A 19,172-nucleotide genomic window follows, 5' to 3' on the forward strand; every position below is an offset into this window, starting at 1 on the left:
TATATTGCCTTAACATTTGACATTTTTCCCCCAAGGACTAGATATTTCTTGTCTAGTAAAAATATGTAATTTTTGTTTTTTAGAATCATGAATGAACCAGGTGTGATGGTGCACACCTACAATCCCAGCGGCTTGAGAGGCTGAGGAAGGAGGATCATAAATTCAAAGGGATCTTCATCAATCTAGTGAGGCCCTAAGCAACTTAGCAAGACCCTGTCTCAGAAACAACAGCATCAAAAATGCGCTGGTATGTGGCTCTGTGGTTAAGCGCTGCTGGGTTCAATTCCTACCCACCCCACCCCACCCCCCCAAAATGAACCACCAATAGTGAGATCCACAACAGCCATAAAGACAGAAGCAGACAGACTAAGAGAAACAGAAAAGTAACCAAATAAACAAGCTAAAAGAAAGGTGAGAAAGTGGCAGGTTGAAAGGGGAAACACAGACACTCCAATACCAGAATGAAACTGTTCTGCTTCATAATCTCATTTAATGATCTGTTGGAGACAGAGGTCAGCAAACTTTTTCTGTCCAGAGCCCAACAGTAAATATTGTAGGCTTGGCAGATCTTCAGGTCCCCACTACAACTACTCAGCTCTGCCATGGCAGCCTGAGAGCTGCCAGGGACAACACGGAGATGAAAAGGCAGGTGGTGTTACTACAGGACTTCACTGATGGATGGGGAAATTGGAATTTTATGACACATTTTCACCTGTCATGAGATATTGTTCTTCATTTAATTTTTTTTCTTGACCATTTAAAACAATAAAAATTATTCCCTATTCTTGGAGCACATTTGGCCCAGGGGTCATAGATTACCAACCCTGACTGAAAAAAACTAAAGTTACATGTAAGTCCATTCATGGATATTCCCATCTTTTTTTTTCTTTTTCCCCTAGTCCCCAGGATTGAACCCAGAGGCACTATATCATGGAGTTACATCCCCAGTTCTTTTTATCTTTTGTTTTGAGACAGGGTCTGGCTAAATTGTAGAGGCCGGTGATGAATTTGCAATCTTCCTGCCTCAGCCTCCTGAGTGGTTAGGATTACAGACATGAGCACCTGATCCAATATGCTTTTTTTAAATATGTTTTTAAAGGAGAGAGAGAGAGAGAGAGAGAGAGAGAGAGAGAGAATATGAATCTCTTTTTTTTGTAGATGGATAGAACAAAATGCCTTTATTTTTATGTGGTGCTGAGAATCGAACTCGAGTTCTGGCCCTTGCTAAGTGAGTGCTCTACCAGAGAGCCACAACCCCAGCCCCCAATATGCTTTTAACTAATCTCTGACTGGTGATGTTAAACTGGTTTCTAATTTCTCCCTATAACACGTAGTGCTGTGATGAATGTCCTTGTATGTGCAACTTTGCATCCTTGAATGCATAAATGAGTGTCTTCTATTTCCCAGTGTCAGTCCTCTCCCATGTCCCCAGCACCAGCCTACTGGAAAACATTAGATGGGAGGGCTTCCTGAGACAGTCCCAATGCAGTCCACATGCCAAGGCTCATAATGGCTCTTTTATTCACCACCCTAATAATTCTATTTTTAAAAGGCTGTCAAATTGCTTGACATGAGTTATTCCTTATGAACCGTCCTGCTTATTTTCAGTGATTCATCATCCTCAATATTTACCAAAAGGTTCTCAAGATGGCCTTTGCAGTTTCCCCAGGAGGCTGCTAGACTCACTGGAGAGCCATTTGCCAGGCCACCCTGCCTCAAAGAGAGACCCCTCCTCCCAGCGTTTTCAACAGGCTAACCAGCCCATTTTTGCATTAGATACTGAATTTGATGTAGGATTTCTTTCCCCTGCTGCTGGAACTCAGGCAATTGGATAGAGTTTGGGTACATTTGTAGTTTTTTTCCCCCCCTATGTATGCATGGCTATCTCTGACCTATTTCGTCCCCTTCACATTACTTCACATTTATTTTTAGATCATTTTTGCAAAAAGGAATGCATACTTATTGCAAGAAAAACAAAAATATTTACAAGCTTATTAAACCCCATAAAGTGAACAGTGAAAGAATTTTTTCCTCTGCTCCACCACTAACCTTATAGCTGACCCAGTGCCAGCTATTTTTCAGACACACTGGGATTCTAACTGTAGAACTGCTTATCTGTGTGAATTTAGGCAAGTCACTGAACTTCTCTGAGCCTAAGTTCTTCATCTGTAAAGTGAGAATCATGCTTATGAAGCATTTAACATTTAGTAGTACAGTTCCTAACCATGCTAAATGCTCAATAAACAATAGATGTTAGTACTATTATCAAGAACATTTCTTTTTTTTTAAAGAAAGAGTGAGAGAGAGGGAGACAGAGAGAGAATTTTAATATTTATTTCTTAGTATTTGGCGGACACAACATCTTTGTCTGTATGTGGTGCTGAGAATCGAACCCGGGCCACACGCATGCCAGGCGAGCGTGCTACCGCTTGAACCACATCCCCAGTCCCAACAAGAACATTTCTTATCCTTTCTCTATTGTAAATATAGTCCTAATTTTAACATAATATATAAGATAAATGATATCATTCTATGCATAAGTTTGGTATTGTTTCAGTCAATCTATCTTCAATATCAATCTTATTCTTTGTAATGATTATAGAATGCCAAAGTACTAGTACCCTATTATTTATTTAATAATTCAACTATTGATGGTCATTCCAATTTTCAATTCAGATTTTCAAGGCTGAAGAGAAAATCCTTGAACATTCAAGGCTGGGTATTTTGGGGAGTATTTTCATAGTATGAATTCTCACAAATGGCATTGTTCAGTCAGTGGGTATAGATGTTTTGATTTTAATAGTTACGGCCCAATGGAGCTGGAGATGTGGCTCAAACGGTAACACACTTGCCTGGCATCATGAGGCCCGGGTTCAATCCTCAGCACCACATACAAACAAAGATGTTGTGTCTGCCAAAAACTAAAAAATAAATATTATATTAAAATTCTCTCTCTCTCTCTCTCTCTCTCTCTCTCTCTCTCTCTCTCTCTCTCTCTTTAAAAAGTATTTAAAAAAATAGATATGGCCCAAGGTAGGCATCTGCCCAGCTCTAAGAATATTTCTAGTTTTCTGCCTTCCGGAGCCTCATAGAGCTGCACCTCCTTGTCCCCTTGCCAGTAGAAAAGCCACAAAATTCAGTCAAAACATCATGTTATGAGCGACGTGTACCTTTATCATTTTATTACCAATCTGAAGACTTCCCGCATCTCTTTCAGCTTCTACAACAGTGATCCTTGACATTACATGGAGTGGCTTCTTAGCAGCCTGAGTTCTGTAGTGATTTCAATATGGACCAACACCTCAGCTGACCTGCCACAAATACTGAATGAGGAAGAAACATGTTTTAAACCCACTGTCATTGGGTCATTGTTGGTTACTGTGGTCTGAAGTGATGGATACAGCCAAATAGTTCTCCAGAAAAGTTTCTGCCAATTCACACTTCTGTTTTTTCACATACCTTTTGCAATTTTTTTCTGAATTTTATAGATTTCTCTCTTCCATTAGACTTATTAGAGATGCTCAGAGAAAAAAGGTGTGTAATGTCTCTGCCACTTACCAAGGCTTTATTAATTTTATACTCCTTATTATCAAATCCCATTTTCTCAAAAATATTCCACCATGCTAATATGCAACTAAAAGCCTTTCTCATGATTTTTAAATCCTTGTCTTTTTTTTTTCAACACCTCCTAATTCACTTTCTGCTGGCCTCATTTAGGCCCAATAGTCTTAACAAGCATATTGTAATCCTATTCACATCGCATATCACTATCTTGGGTTTTTTTTTTTACCTCTCCAAATAAGCACTGCGCATTATATATAACTGTCTAGAATGTCCTTTTTAAAAATTCACATTGGGGCTGGGGTCGTGGCTCAGTGGTAGAGCGCCTGCGTAGCATGTGAGAGATACTGGGTTCGATTCTCAGCACAACATTTAAATCAATAAAGTCTATTTTTAAAAATTCACATAAACAACTTCCTATCTTTCCCTTTATATTTTCTTTCTTTTAAAGCCCTAGGGATTGAACCAAGGACCTTCTAGTACTGAGCCAAGTCCTCAGCCATTTTTATTTTTTTTTTTTTTGCAACAGGGTCACCCTAAGTTGCTGAGTCTGGCCTCAAAGTTGCAATCCTCTCTCCTTGGCCTCCCGAGTGACTGTAACTACAGGTATGATCTATGGTACCCAGTCTTCTACCTTTACTCAACAAGAGGAAACAAGGATGGACATTCATCCCAGCTCTAATCACTTTTTTTAAAATTTGTTCTTTTTAGTTATACCTGAGAGTAGAGTGTATTTTAGAATATTTTATTCACTTGGAGTACAAGTTCCTGTTTTTCTGGTTGTACATGATGTGAATTTTCTGTGGTCTTGTATTCATATATGAACATTCATATATAAACACAGAAAAGTCCTGTTCATTCCATTGTCTTTCCTATTACCATCTCCCCTCTCTTCCCTTCATTCGTCTTTGTCTAACCCAAAGTACTTCTACCCTCCCTACTGCTCTGTCCTTATTGTGAGTTAGCATCCACGTGGAACAAGCATTTCATAACCCAGATCTAATATTGCTGAGAAGGGAATTTGAGAATCAACCTAGCCATTCTTTGAAGATCAACTCAAGTGTCACCTTTTTTATGGAGTTATTCTTTGTCATTCTTAGCTTAAGTAACAGTTCCCTCTTCTAAAGTCCCATGTATTTTTCTTTTTAACAACAATTGCTTTAGTGAATTGCAGAGAGAGGGACTGCCTTGTGAACTCACTCTTCTGTCTTGCAATCACATTGTTGGTTTACACGGAACACATTTTTCTGTTCTCGAATCATCAGTTACATCATTGGGTAGCAGCTCCCCCTTGGAGTCAATAAGGGCGTGTGATCAGAGCACTAGTATATAAAACAAGACCTTCCCAAGAAGGATTTGGAAAAGCCTAGAAGACTTAAAGTAGCTCAAATTCTCAAACCCCAAGTGCATTCTTGTATTTTTTTTTCTATAAGTCATGATTTTCCTACTGACAAAACTCAGGACAAAGGGATTTATGATGACCTTTGGTATCTGAATAGTCTCTCTGGTGGGATGTCTCTGGCTTGGAAGGATCTAGCAGGACAATGTGAACTAACTGGAACAAGCTTGAGTACAACTAGGAATTTTTTTCTGCCTTTTCTTTTTTTTTTTTTTTTCAGACTGTTTGTTCCAAGAGGGAATATAATAGTTTTTCATTTATTGTTGAATACATACATGGAGGTAAATCTGTTTAAACTACCTCTTCCTTCTCTTGGTTCAATAAAGTCGGGCAACAAAAGCAAGTCCAGCATCATATTCTATCACACAAAAAAACATTTATTGAAAAAGCAAAAAAAAAAAAAAAAAAAAAAGGTACAAAAACAGTAACATGACCTCCAAACTCAACCTCAGCTCACGTTAGCTATCTGATTTTTTGTGTGCTCTGACAATTTTGCAGAAAACTTTCCCTTGAGATGGACACACCCACATTGTTTTAAACATGGAACCACATACCCAGCCCTATTTTTTATTTTATTTACAGACAGGGTCTCTCTGAGTTGCTTAGCACCTCGCTGTTGCTGAGGCTGGCATTGAACTTGAGATCCTCCTGTCTCAGCCTTCCAAGCTGCTGGTATTACAGATGTGCATCACTGCACCCAGTTCACACCCATATTCTTTCTTTCTTTCTTTTTTTCTTTCTTTCTTTCTTTCTTTCTTTCTTTCTTTCTTTCTTTATTTATTTATTTTTAGTTGTAGATGGATGGCATGCCTTTATTTTATTATTATTTTTCTAATGTGGTGCTAAGGATAGAACTCAGGGCCTCACACATGCTAGGCAAGTGCTCTACCACTGAGCCACAATCCCAGCCTACATTCTCAAGGCACAATTCAGTGAACCTCAGAACCAGCATCAGGTAACCAGAATCATGTGTTTGTGAACAGAGGTAGGACCAGTTTAGAATCAAGCCTCAAGCACCATTTTGAACATCAGAGACTAAAAAGCACACTCAAGTTTTGTGTCCTGTTCATGCAAGATTGAGAAATGTCTCTAATATATTTTAACCAATCTACATATTCTGAAAACCTACCACTTTACAGTTGAAAGCACACTTCTAATATTTATTATACTAATTAACATGACCTTGGGTACTGGATAAGCATGAATAGAGCTTGGCTGTCTTTCAAACAAACAGGTCCAAATGTCCATCTCTGGAACATATTCCCAATCAGTCTGTCGGGCATTAGGTGTAGCTTAAAAATGATCAATTGCTAATTTATACCACCATTCCCACCACTGGAATAATTTAAAATCAGTTACAATCATCAAGACACAGGTGTTGCTCACAGAAGATTCTATATCACAAAAATTAGGGTAACAAATATAGCTTTGGAAATCTGGGGTGGCAGCAAACAATAAGCTCCATAGGGATCTGTCTGTGTATTTCCAGTCACATTAACTTCTGTGAAAATGTGATAAAATGGAAAATTTGACCCACCAAGAAGACATCTATCCTGGTACAGTGGGAACAGCTGTCAGGTAAGGCTCAGCATTCCTAATCTATCAGAAAGATAGAAGTCTCACCCCAATGCTCCTATACCAGTCATGGAATGCTTCCAATACATTGTTTTATTCCTTTTATTAATAAGATTTTCTTCTTGCTAGGTGTTGTGGCACAGGCCAATAATCCCAGCAGCTTGGGAGGCTGAGGCAGGAGGATCGAGAGTTCAAAGCCAGCCTCGGCAGTTTAGCAAGGCTCTAAGCAAATCAGTGAGACCCCCTCTCTAATCAAAATACAAAAAAAGGACTGAGGATGTGGCTCAGTGGTCAAGTGCCCCTGGGTCCAATTCCTGATACTAAAAGAAAAAAAAATTCTTCTTTAGAGCAGTTTTTGATTTGTGAAGCAGAGGGTACAGAGGTTTCCCAAACATCCTTTTTCTTCATGTGAAGAGCCTCCCTCATTATCGAATCCCCCACCTGAGGGGTCCATTAGTTGCAAGTAATGAGCCTGCAGTGACATGCCATTATCACCCAAAGTCCATAGTTGACATTAGGGGATACTCTTGATTTTGTACCTTCTATACATTTGGACAGCTTTGTAATAACATGATTCCAACATGATCATTTCACACAGAGGAATTTCATTTCCCTAAAAATCTTCTGTGCTCTGCCCACTCATCCCTCCCTGCAACCATTAGTAACCATTGATCTTGTTATTGTCATCCTTGACCAGTATCAAAGGTCCTAATAATTAGCATAATAAATATTAGAAGTGGGTTTTCATTGGTAAAATGTCTAGTGTTCAAGAGATGTAGGCTGTGGCTGGGAATGTTGGTGCACAATAATAATCCCAGTGACTCCAGAGGCTGAGGCAGGAGGATCCATGAATTCAAAGCCAGCCTCAGCAAATTATATTTTTTTCTATTTTAATTTTTTATTAAAATTTGCAGTTTTATACACACACACACACACACACACACACACACACACACACATATATATATATATATATATATATATATATATATGTGTGTGTGTGCTGTAGATGGACAAAATGCTTTTTATTTTATTTTTATGTGGTGTTGAGGATCGAACCCAGTGCCTTCCATGTGTGAGATGAGCATTGTTCCACTGAGCCACAACCACAGCCCTGCAGAGTTTATTTATATATATTATTTGCAAAAATTTTCATTTTTTAAATTAATTAATTTATTCTTAATTTTTTCATATGACAACAGAATGCATTTCAATTCTTAGTACACATATAGAGCACAGTTTTTCCAGGCTCAACAATTTAGCAAGACCCTAAGCAAATTAACAAGACCCTGTCTCAAAATTTAAAAAAAAAATGGCTGGAGATGTGGCTCAGTGGTTACGAATCCCTGATTTCAATTTCTGATACCAAAAGGAAAAAAAAAAAAAAAAAAAAAAAACAGATGTAGATTGGTTGAAAATATTTTAGGACACATTTATTTAAAATCTTTATGGATAAAACTGGATTTTAGTTGTAGATGGACACAATACCTCTTTATTTTATTTCTTTTTTATATGTGGTGCTTAGGGTCAAACCCAGTGCCTTACACATACTAGGCAAATATCTTTCCACTGAGCCACAACCCCAGTCCCTTTTAGATACATTTCTCAACATTGCAAGATTAGGATGTAAAACTCAAGTATGTTCCTCAGTCTTAGTGTTAACTTTTCAAGAATGACTTACAGTTGGAATCCTACAGTAGTAGTAAACTTTCCAGATGGGCTTATTCCTTCGGTATTATTTTAAAGAAGACTATAAAGGAAGTGAGAAATTTTCTTGGACGCTTACTAAATTGCTCCTACAAGCCCCCAGTCTGCATCTCTCTTCCTTAGTGTATAGGTGGAGGTGATGCAGATTTAGACGTGGATCTGACCATTTTGACTCTCCCCCATCTCTTCCTCATTATCACTCCCCTGTGTACGGCCATGGCATTTTGCACAACATCTTATTGTGTCCCCATTATTTCTCTACCAAGCCAAGGGTCAGCATTTAAAGGTACAAATGATGGTACTTGGCCTTCTATTATTTCTTCAGTATTTACATAATGCCTCTTAAGTGTTTTATAATTGTGTTTTGGGTCAGTGTTAATTGAAAAAATATTTTGGATGATGTGGCTCAAAATATGTATCTTCTTGTACAATAATTCTTATGGAAATAATTTCCCATTATAAGTTCTATGAGTTGCATTTTTTTTCTCCCTGGGAAACAGCTTTGACATATGATATAAACCCCTTATGTTTTCAGGTAAATTTAGTCTCCACATTAGATACTCTGAGGGCAGAATCTGCATCTCTTTAATCTCTGAAGGTACAGTATTTAGTTTAGAGCAGAGGAAAATAACAGGACTTCAGCAAGCATTTCTTCAGCAGGTGGATGGAAACTTGGGTGCCCATGAGCAACTGGTGACTGTTTGAGCTTGATTTCACTGTGCTTCTGGCAGTATTAAGACCTACTTTGTTCTGAAATTCTGTTAAAACTTCAATGTATTTAATTGCATCCTAAGCAAATATAAAAGAAGTTTAGAGTCTAACTTATTTTATTTTCCCCTGGAACTAATTCTACATTTTTACAGGAGGATAATAGGCATGGCGCCAACTCTGCAGAATTTTTGCCTAAAATTAAATCAGTAGCTGCCATTTTTTAAAAGACTAAATTGTGGGAATAGTGGTAGCTAAGCAATTTTTGATCAAGAAGAAACCTTGAAGATTATTCAATAATATTGGTTTATGTTTACTGTAGACTTAACATGTGCAAGGCTTGGTGCCAAGTACCTTACAAGCATGATCTCATTTAATCCTTTTCCCTATTTGCCTCAGGATGGTTTGGCACAGCACTGTTACTAATCTTGTCTTTATTGAAAAATGTGGATAGTTTTTTCATCGTGAATTTTTTTTTGCATTAATTTTGACTTTTTAAAAATATAGTATTAAAATATTATTTATCTTGATTGCTGAGCTTTGGGGCACTTGCCTTCATTTTGTCCCCTATTCCCAGCAGCCATCTTAGGAGGTGGGGGACTTTTGTTTTTTTCCCTTTAGAACTAATAAAACTGAGGGACAGAGTGGTTGTATTTGCCTGAGGTTTACAGGTGCCAATAATATTGGAGTAAAAAAAATCAGAATCCCCATGACCTGGCGTATCATCCCCTAGCACATATTTTCACAGATGAGGGAACTCAGAAGCAGAAGTTCTGGAGGATTTTCAGAGTAACTCAACAGCTTTTGGGCAGAACCATACAAAAGCCCAGGATTCCTCACCTGTTACTACAATGTAGCAAAAGGAGCCATGTATTGTGAATGTGTCATCCTGATTTTCCAGGCTGCACCAGGCTAAAGAATTCATTATTTCCATAATTGTATTAATCATCTTCTAGGAGCAGGATACTATGTACCAACTGCTTGCTGATCAACTTCTTGGCAAAGAGGCTTGGGGAAAGGTTGTCTTGGAAATCACTCCATTCTTCATTCACTGTCTTAGGCAGAAATACACAGCAGAACATGATTCTAGGATGTTCACTGAATAAAAGGAGGACACAGATATAAAAGATGATAAGCTCACCTGTAACAAGTGCTCAAAAGTTACAAATCCCCTGTTGCAGATTGTGAATGCTGAGTAACTTCAGTTTAGCAAAACAGTATTATGTGCTGTTGGAAGAGAATTCATAAAAATATAAAGTAATGGGCTGAGACTATGGCTCTGTGGTAGTGCGCTTGCCTGGCATGTGTGAGGCACCCAGTTCGATTCTTAGCACCAGATATAAATAAATAAAATAAAGACCTATCAACACCACTAAAAAATATTTTTAAAAAATGTAAAGTAAGCTCCCTTTCTTTCAGGCATTTATATTCCACTTAAAGAAAAAGTTTATACACATTTCACATGTCCAGCACTTACCCAACACCCTACTTTGGCAGGTGACCCTTTTAGAATTCTCATAGTATACAGATTTTTCTGTTGTATCATTCATTTCTTCATTCCTGAAAAATGTGTTGCCTGCCTACCATGCACCAGGCATTTTTCCAGGTGCTAGAGAGTTATGTGTGTAAAAGGTGGAGCTAATATAAACAAAGAAAATAACTTCATAACAAAAAAAGACCTAAGACAGGTTTGTTATCAAAAAGATTGGTCCTTAGCCAGGCACAGTGGTGCACACCTGTAATCCTAGCGGCTCAGACAGGAAGACGTGAGTTCCAAGCCAGCCTCAGCAAAAGCAAGGCCCTAAGCAACTAAGTGTGACCTGTCTCTAAATAAAATAAGAAATAGGGCTCGGGATGTGGCTCAGTGGTCAAGTCCCCCTGAGTTCAATCCCCGGTACCCAAAAACAAAAAAACAAAAGCTTGTTCTTTGTGCCTGATGCCAAACCAATAATAAGTACACCGTTTTGAGAAAAAAAGGAAAAATAAGTTTTATTGCTTTGTTAGCAAAGAAAAAACACAGAGGACTGATCCTTGTCCCAGAGTCTGAGATTCTGCCTATCATGGGGAACAGAGGGGTTTTAAGAGATGAATCAAAGGCTATACTCCCCGTGTTCTCTGTCATAGTAGTAATTCACTTGTTAAGTTGGGAGACAGTCATTTCTGAGATTTTCTGGTGCCATCCCCATGTCTGAATTACTTCATTCCCATGGTGAGTCTGCAAGCAGGAAACTCTGCCTAGGATGGAGAAGAAAGGTAATCCTTTTTTCCCAAGATGGGGGAAGAGGAAAGGAAGAGAAAGAAACAGGTCCATTTTTAAAATAAGTCACAGTGGCAGAGCAAGAAGGGCAATATTCAAAGCGCAATGTGGACCACTGTTACAGGGTGACTGGATGATGTACAGAGGAAGGTTTCTCTGAGGAACTGACGTTCAATCTGAGATGCGAATAAGAAAGATCCATTAGAGATGATGTGGAGTCAGACATGGTGGATTTCGCCTGTCATCCAGAACCTCGGGAGGCTGAGAGGAGGACTGCATGTCAAGGCCAGCCTCAGTAACTCAGTGAGGCCAATATTTTTGACTATATTGGTCTTAAGCCTTTCTATAAGGACTTTAGAATAAGTTTTTTAACTTCCACAAAATAATTTTTTTTGGTGTCTTCACTGAATTCTATTGAATGTATAGATCATTTTGAAGAGAAATGACCTCTTGACAACATTGGTTTTTCTCATCTACGAGCATGAAACATCTTTTAATTTGTTTAAATCTTCTTTGACTTTTTTTCAATCAAATTTTTAAATTTTCCTCATATAGACTCTGACCATATTTTACCAGATTATGTCAAAGTATTCATTTTCTTGATACTAATGCAAATAGTGTTGTGTTTTTAACTTCAAATTCCCATTGTTCATTGAAGGTATATAGGAAAGTAGTTGACTTTGTATAGAAACTTTATATCATGGAACATTGTATAATCATTTCTTAATTATAGAAGTTTTTCTGCTTGAATCTTTGAGATTTTCTACATAAAAAAAATAAATAATCTGTGAATAAAAGCATTTAATTTCTTTATTCCAAACTTGTATACATTTTTTTTAATTTTTGTTGTTTTACTGCATTAGCTAAGAATACAGGAACAGTAAAATGGGGTATTCATGCCATACTCCTGATCTTAGGAGCAATCATTCAGTTGTTCACATTATGTATTACATTGCTGTTGGGTTTCTTATTTTTTTTTTGATAGATTTTTAAATCTAATTGAGGAATTTCCATTGTATTTCTAGTTTCCTGAAAGTTTAGTCATGAATGAGCATTGAAGTCTGTCAGATGCATTTTCTGAACCTTTTTATATGATCAAATAATTTTTCTTCTTTAGTCTGATTGATGAGTTAATTACTTTAACTATATTTTGAATGTAAAGCTAGTCTTGCACACCTGGAGTAAATATCAGTTGGTCTTGGTGAAGAATTGTTATTATGTATTGCTAGAATCTGTTTGCCAATACTTTTTTGAGGATTTTTTAAAAAATCTTATGTTCCTGAAAGATATTGGTCAGCATGTATTTTTTCTATTTTTGCCTTTATCTTGTTTTGGTATTTAGCCCCATGGAATAATTTGGGGAATGTTCTATGTTCTTCCATTTTCTGGAAGAAATTATAAGTTATTGTCATCATTCCTTCCTTAAATTTTTGGTATAATTTAACAGTGAAATTATCTGCACCTTTATTTTTTCCATTGGAAGGCTGTTGATTATTCACCCTTTTTTTTTAGATATAAACCAAACCTACTTAACATTATCTATTTCTGCTTTTGTGAATGCTGTGGACTGAGTTAGTATCCCTTTAAAAGATATTAGTTGAAACATTGTCTCCTATGTGATGATATTAGGAGGTAGGGACTTTGAAAGGCAGTTAATTTGTGAGGGTGGATCCTCATGAGTGGGATTAGTGCATTGATAAAAGAAGCCACAGGGATCCTCACCCCTTCTGCCATGTGAGAACACATTCATCCATATTGCAGGAAGTGGATCCTCATCATACACTTAAACTGCTGATGGCTTGCATTGATTTTGTACCCACTCATTCTCTAGTAAGGTGAGAAATAAGTTTCTGGTCAATTCAAAATAATATCAATCCACCCGGTTTGTGTTTTTCTGTCACATATCTTCATGAATATATGAAGACACTGTGTTTTGATATTTTGTGTCTTTCAAGGAATCAGTGCATTTTAAAATTCATAAGCATACATAATTTTCATAATATTTTTGATAACTTTTAAATGTCCATGACAGCAGTGGTGATGAACTTCTTTTATTTCTGACATTAGTAGTTTTAAAATATTTTATGTCTGTTTCCTCTCCTCTTATCTTTCCTTCTCCTCTACCTTTTTTTTTTCTTCTTTCTTTGCTGTTTTCCCTTCTCTTTCAGTTACCTTGGCTTGGGTTTTATCAATTTTATTGGTCTTTTCAAAAAATGAACTTTTAATTTTGTTGACCTTTTGATATTGCTTTCCCTTTAAAATTTTCATTGATTCTTGTTCTAATTTTTGTTTCTTTTTTTCTGCTTTATTTAGGCTATTTCTCTATTTTCTTAAGATGGATGCTTAAATTATTAGTGTTATATTTTTCCAGTGCTAAACTCTTACTTCTAAGTACTGTTTTCTCTACATCCCTCAAATTTTGATCAAAAGTTTTAATTTTCAAAATGCTTTCTAATTTCTCTTGAGACCTTTGCTTATGTGTTATTCTGAAGTCTATGGTTCGATCTTTAATATTTTGGGAATTTTGGTGTATTATTCTGATATAGTTTTCTACTTTGCTCTGTTGTTGTCCAAGGATGTGTTTTGTGTGATCATTATTCTTTTAATTTGTTCAGTTGTGTTTTATATCCTAGCATTCGATCCATCTTGGTTGGAGTTTTATGTGAGCTTGAGAAAAATGTCAATTGTGCTATTGTTGGATGAAGTATTCTATAAATGTCAGTTATTTCCAGTTAATGAGCAAGCATCACTCATCATACTTGGCCTCTTTAGACTGAATTATATGGAAATGTTATTCTCTTGAGAATGGGAAACATAGAATAACTTAGCCAGAAAAGTGGGTGTGTACCTCTCCCTCCCTAGCATTGCTAGCAGCCAACCAGGTTTAAGATTTACTGTCCCTGCCTGCACTTCCCTGAATTACCACCAGAGCAGCCTGTACATGGGGTTCTGCAGGTGTGTGGGGCAAGGAGTGCAAAATGGCAGATGAGTAAATGTGTCTGCAAGTTCCACCTTTGCCCCACGTCAGAGAGGAGAGAATAGGTGGGGAGGATGTGTGCCAAGAGACCTCTGCATCCAGTGAGATATTGGATGTGGGATGGAGGAAGCTCAGATAATGTGGACGTGAACCCTGTTCCTGAAACGTAGCTCAGGATGCTCACTCTTTTGAAATTGCAGACCTGCAGCATAGTAGTGGTGGGGGTACTTGTAAGTACAGCAGATTTTTTAAACTCATATTGAAAACTTAGAAATTGTGTTGTTATTGTTAATAAATATTGACAAATGTAATCAGTGGTCTGTTTCTGAAAATGAAGCTTTAAAAGTATCTCCAAATCCCACCACTAAAATTGTTTTTCCTCTTGTTGCATCTAAAGTATAAGAAGCATGTTTTGACTTTTGTGAATCTAAATGTAGGCTGCTGTTTTGTATATTCTTTGAGTAAGTGCAAGTTCTAGTGAAACCTCAGATTAGCACTAGAATATTGACAGGTGAGATCAGGTGAGTGCACAGAATAGGAACTTGCAACTTATGCCATTTCATTACAAGTGTGTTTCATAGGAACTATGTAAGAAAAAGTAATAGAGGTTGAACTGGCTCTGTCCTGCATAGTGTAGATCCTTGCAGTTGCTACTCTACAGAGTAGAGTGGACCAGAGAACTCTGGCACTGCACTGGCAGGCACAGCATCAGGTACAAGAATAAATCTGGATTTTTCTGGCATATTATGTGAGACTTCCAGCTTCTCTCCCTAGCGGGCTTTTGCTTAGTTGAAAAATGGTTTGTCATTCGGGTTGTTTTAAATGTTTAAATGCTTGTATTTTGTGATTTGTTCTGTTTCTGATTTTTGTGGGTTCAGGGTAGTCATGTTGATTTCTCTGCTCTGCATTAACCCTATGATATGCTAGCCAAATGCTTTCAGCAGACCTCAAGGCATTTTAATATGACAATTAAAAAAAGGTTTAAATATCTGGATCACAGGCCTTTTTTTTTCTTGAGGAATTTTTAAAACTTTCCTCATGTCTCTCACTCTCTCCATTCCTCATTAAGTTTTTTTTAATTAGTTGTGACTGGGCATTGTGGTGCATTCCTGTAATCCTAGTGGCTCAGGAGGCTGAGTCAGGAGGATCATGAATTCAAAGCCAGCCTTAGCAATAGTGAAGCACTTAGCAACTCAGTGAGACACTGTCTCTAAATAAAATAAAAAATAGGGCTGGGGATATGGCTCAATGGTTGAGTGTCCCTAAGTTCAATCCCTAGTACCATCACCCCCTCAAAAAAAAAAAAAAAGAAAGAAAGAAAGAAAGAAAGAAAGAAAGAAAGAAAGAAAGAAAGAAAAGAAAGAAAGCACATTGTGGGCAGGAGGACAAATTAATGTAATTTTCAAGAAAGTCACTTTGCTGCCATGTATTCAGATTAAGTTTTGTCATCATGGGAAAGTTTAGCCTGAAAAGAAAGGCATTGCAAAGTTACTCTTCCATCTTTCATCCCTCTGTGCCAAATGGCTTAATGATTTTATTTCACTAATTTAACACCATAGTGTATGTGAGTCCCTGAAACAAATGAGCATGCAAATACTGACTTGCATTTCAGACACAATTTTAACTTAGCTTTGTGTAACCACCTCCACAAATTAATTAAAATGGAACATTTACATAAAACCTAATCATTAAGTCCTGTAAGAAAACATTGTTATTTTGCTAAGAGATTTAAAAATAACTAGACTAATTAATTTGCTTGTAGAAATGAATTACCAGATAATTCTACACACAGTCACTGAAGTACAATTAAAAAGTAAGTCACCGAATGGTACTATTACCTGAAGTAAATGTCGCTTCAGAAAACTTTGCCATGAGAGGAGCAGACGGCTTTGCTGCCTTTCCTGTTTCCTTAGTTTTAATTGCATAATATTGATGTTGTTAACAGTTTTATTCTTTGTTTTCCATTGGTATTGCATTCCCAGGAACCCAAGGAGGTGCTCCTTCTGACACTGAGCATTCTTGCTAAAGAGTCACATGTGCAGGTGCTCCGTGGGGAGGGGCAGTACACTTGCCTGCAGTGAATGTGTTCCTACGCTCAGCTTTCTGTGGCTCTCTGGATGACTGTGTAAATTTCAGTGCTAGCTTTTTCATGTATCACCTCTTTTTTAATTTGTTGTATTTAGTACTCGAATTAATGTTAAAAAAAATAAATTGACATTGCCATGAACATTTTAGATAATAAGGTCAATCTCCATAGGGAAGAGATGGCTATTGATGGTTCTTCAAATGTCAAGATTATATTTAAATGGCTTGTGGCTTCAAAGCTTCACAGAGACTAGAAAAATTACAGTGTATTGTGCAGCGGGCATCACACATGCTTGGTTCATACTTTATATTTCAGTGTTGACTGGTCCTCCTACCAGCAAGACAAAGGAGCAATGAATAGAGGAACTGCTTGGAAGTAGGCAAAGCAATTATTTCATGGGAAATTAATCTGAACTTGAAGAAAGTTGCTTGTGGCATGAGCCATTCATTTTAGTAGATCTGTTTAGAGAATCATTCTTTCATCATTGGCCTTGTCGAGCCTAACAACATGATTGTTACCATGGTAAGGAGCCACTGCCCTCCATAAGCAGTGAAATTCATCTGAAAAAAATCTCATCTTCCTCTGTTAAAATTGTCTGAGATCATTCAGACTGCTATGTTTTCTGAAAGCTAACAGAGTCTGATTAACCGCATAATTATTTGTAGACTATGTCAACCATTGTCAGGATATAAAAGATAATTAGACTCCTCTACTGAAGGAGAATAGTAACATGAGTAAGATTTTAATGGGAAGTTCTGAGGCAGTGAAGAGCAGAGGGAAGAGAGAATAATGTACTGTTGTGGTCAGAATCAGAAAAGTTGAAGCATCTCCTGCTTTTTCCACAGACAAAAGGATCATTGGAAGAATTTCGAGGAGTATGGCTACTTGCCATTGAGGCCTTAGGCATCTTGTTGGGATCAAGAAGTTTCAATTCCACACAAATGACAGACAGAACTTTGTCCAAAGCATTGTATAGGGCCCAGAAGTTTGAAGCCCAGTATGCATGGCAGAGGCCACTCTAGAAAAGAAAGAGTTGGAAAAAGTCTTGAGGCAGCTTGTTTAAGGCTAGGAAAGGACCCAGTGAAAAAGCAGAAACTAGGAAAGCAATGAGGCCCAGCAAAATAACACGGACAAAGCTAAAACCGTTCCATCAGATAGACCCATCTGGTTTATTTGCAGCGAAACAGTAAGAGCATAGCAGGTATATACTGTAAGCTGGTGCTACATAGATGTAGATGTGCTTGAAATGTAGGAGAATGGCAAAGAAAAATGCTCCTTCCACATGCCTTTTCTGAAATAACCGTGCAAATGGAGAGCAACATTAATCAAAATAGAAATCCATTATACTGGAAATGAATATCTGTAATACCAGTGGCTGAGGCAGGAGAACTGCAACTCTGAGGTCAGGCTGGGCAACTTAATTAATCAAGATAGCTGGATTTAGTGAAATAATTTAATCTCATAGACAGCATACACAAAGAGTGCATCTGTAAAGATGACAGAAAATCTCTGAAAAAATAAGGTTCTTAAACTGCAGTAGTCCATATTATGAATATTATGCATCACTTGATCAAAATATTTGGCAACAAGTGACAGGACATATTCAAACAACACAAAAAAGCGGGGTAAGCCAAGGTCCACTCTGAAGTTGCCTCATAATACCAATGTGATACTGGCAAACTGTGATAACAAGCCAGTTGTGGTGTACTTCAAAATCTTTAGAATGGTAGGTGGAAATTAGAAGGCATTTGAGGAGAGTCACTTAGATCGCCAAAGCAGAAAACCAATTGCCACTACCCGTTAGGGTTGCGAGCGCCACCATTGCTGCAGCACCGCGCACTTTCCATGTATAAGTTATTCTTACCTGAGAACACAATCAAACCTGAATACTTTGTATAAATAACAGACATGCAGAATGGAGGCTCTTAACAGTTTTCCATTTCTAGGAATTTAACGTCTTGAGCAATTATTAAAAAAAAATTTAATAGTGTCTTTGTCAAACTCTCCAAGAGTTTTCTCTCAGTTGTCAAGTCATTTAGTGGACATGGATTGTTTGTCCTTATTTGACAAATGCTGTCCACACTCTTTATTGCTACAGGAACATGTTCAATCTCAAGTAAGGCTCTGAGTGCTAAGAGGGTCAATATAGTCTATAAAGCCTTGAATAACAGGGACTAAACTTTTGCTGATATTTTAACTGAGTCAGGCTCCTTTTTCCTCAGTAACATGCTTGTTGTTTGCCTATAGTGAGTCTGATCTGTATCAACCTGGTGTGTATAGGAAGGCTCCCTGTGAATAGGAAACCATGCATTGATGTAGGCATGGGGAAATAGCCTTGGAAACAGTGATCAGTGTCTTTATGGGCATTTGAACTTTAAGTTTTTTTAAAAGAACTTTTGACAAACTAGTAAACAGATCTGTATTCATAGTACATGAACACATTTTCCAGATATATAAAGACTAGGATTTGTTTGCATACTTACAGAAAACAATAGCATTTTCTTTAATAAAAGTTCATATGACTGCTAAGCCCAGAGTGTCAAGTGAGGAGAGATCCAGATTTGGTGGGGTCTGAAGCTTGTGGAATTGTAGGAGATTCTTTAAGCAAAATCAATCTAAATGACCATAAGGACCCATTCTCAGTGTCCCTGCCAGGCTCTAGGGTATTATGAGGAGAACTCAAGCCTCATGTGCATTAAGGAAAATCTTCTTTTCTGTGTAGATTGTTTGGGAAAAGTGAGATCAAGTCATTCCAAAGTACCTGATAAAGGGCCAAAAAGTGTCCTTAAATAAGTAAATGTTAAAAATGTGGTATATATATATATATATATATATATATATATATATATATATATATATATATATATATACACATACACACACAGTGGAATTTTACTCAGCC

At 37.3% G+C, this 19,172-nt stretch overlaps 1 pseudogene; it reads right to left on the reverse strand.

The window, feature by feature from the left end:
* Positions 1-17,012: 17,012 nt before the first annotated feature.
* On the reverse strand, positions 17,013-18,092 carry LOC143407592 (dolichyl pyrophosphate Glc1Man9GlcNAc2 alpha-1,3-glucosyltransferase-like; annotated as a pseudogene).
* Positions 18,093-19,172: the final 1,080 nt, after the last annotated feature.

This window comes from Callospermophilus lateralis, chromosome 9, assembly GCF_048772815.1.
Source record: "Callospermophilus lateralis isolate mCalLat2 chromosome 9, mCalLat2.hap1, whole genome shotgun sequence".
Taxonomy (NCBI): domain Eukaryota; kingdom Metazoa; phylum Chordata; class Mammalia; order Rodentia; family Sciuridae; genus Callospermophilus; species Callospermophilus lateralis.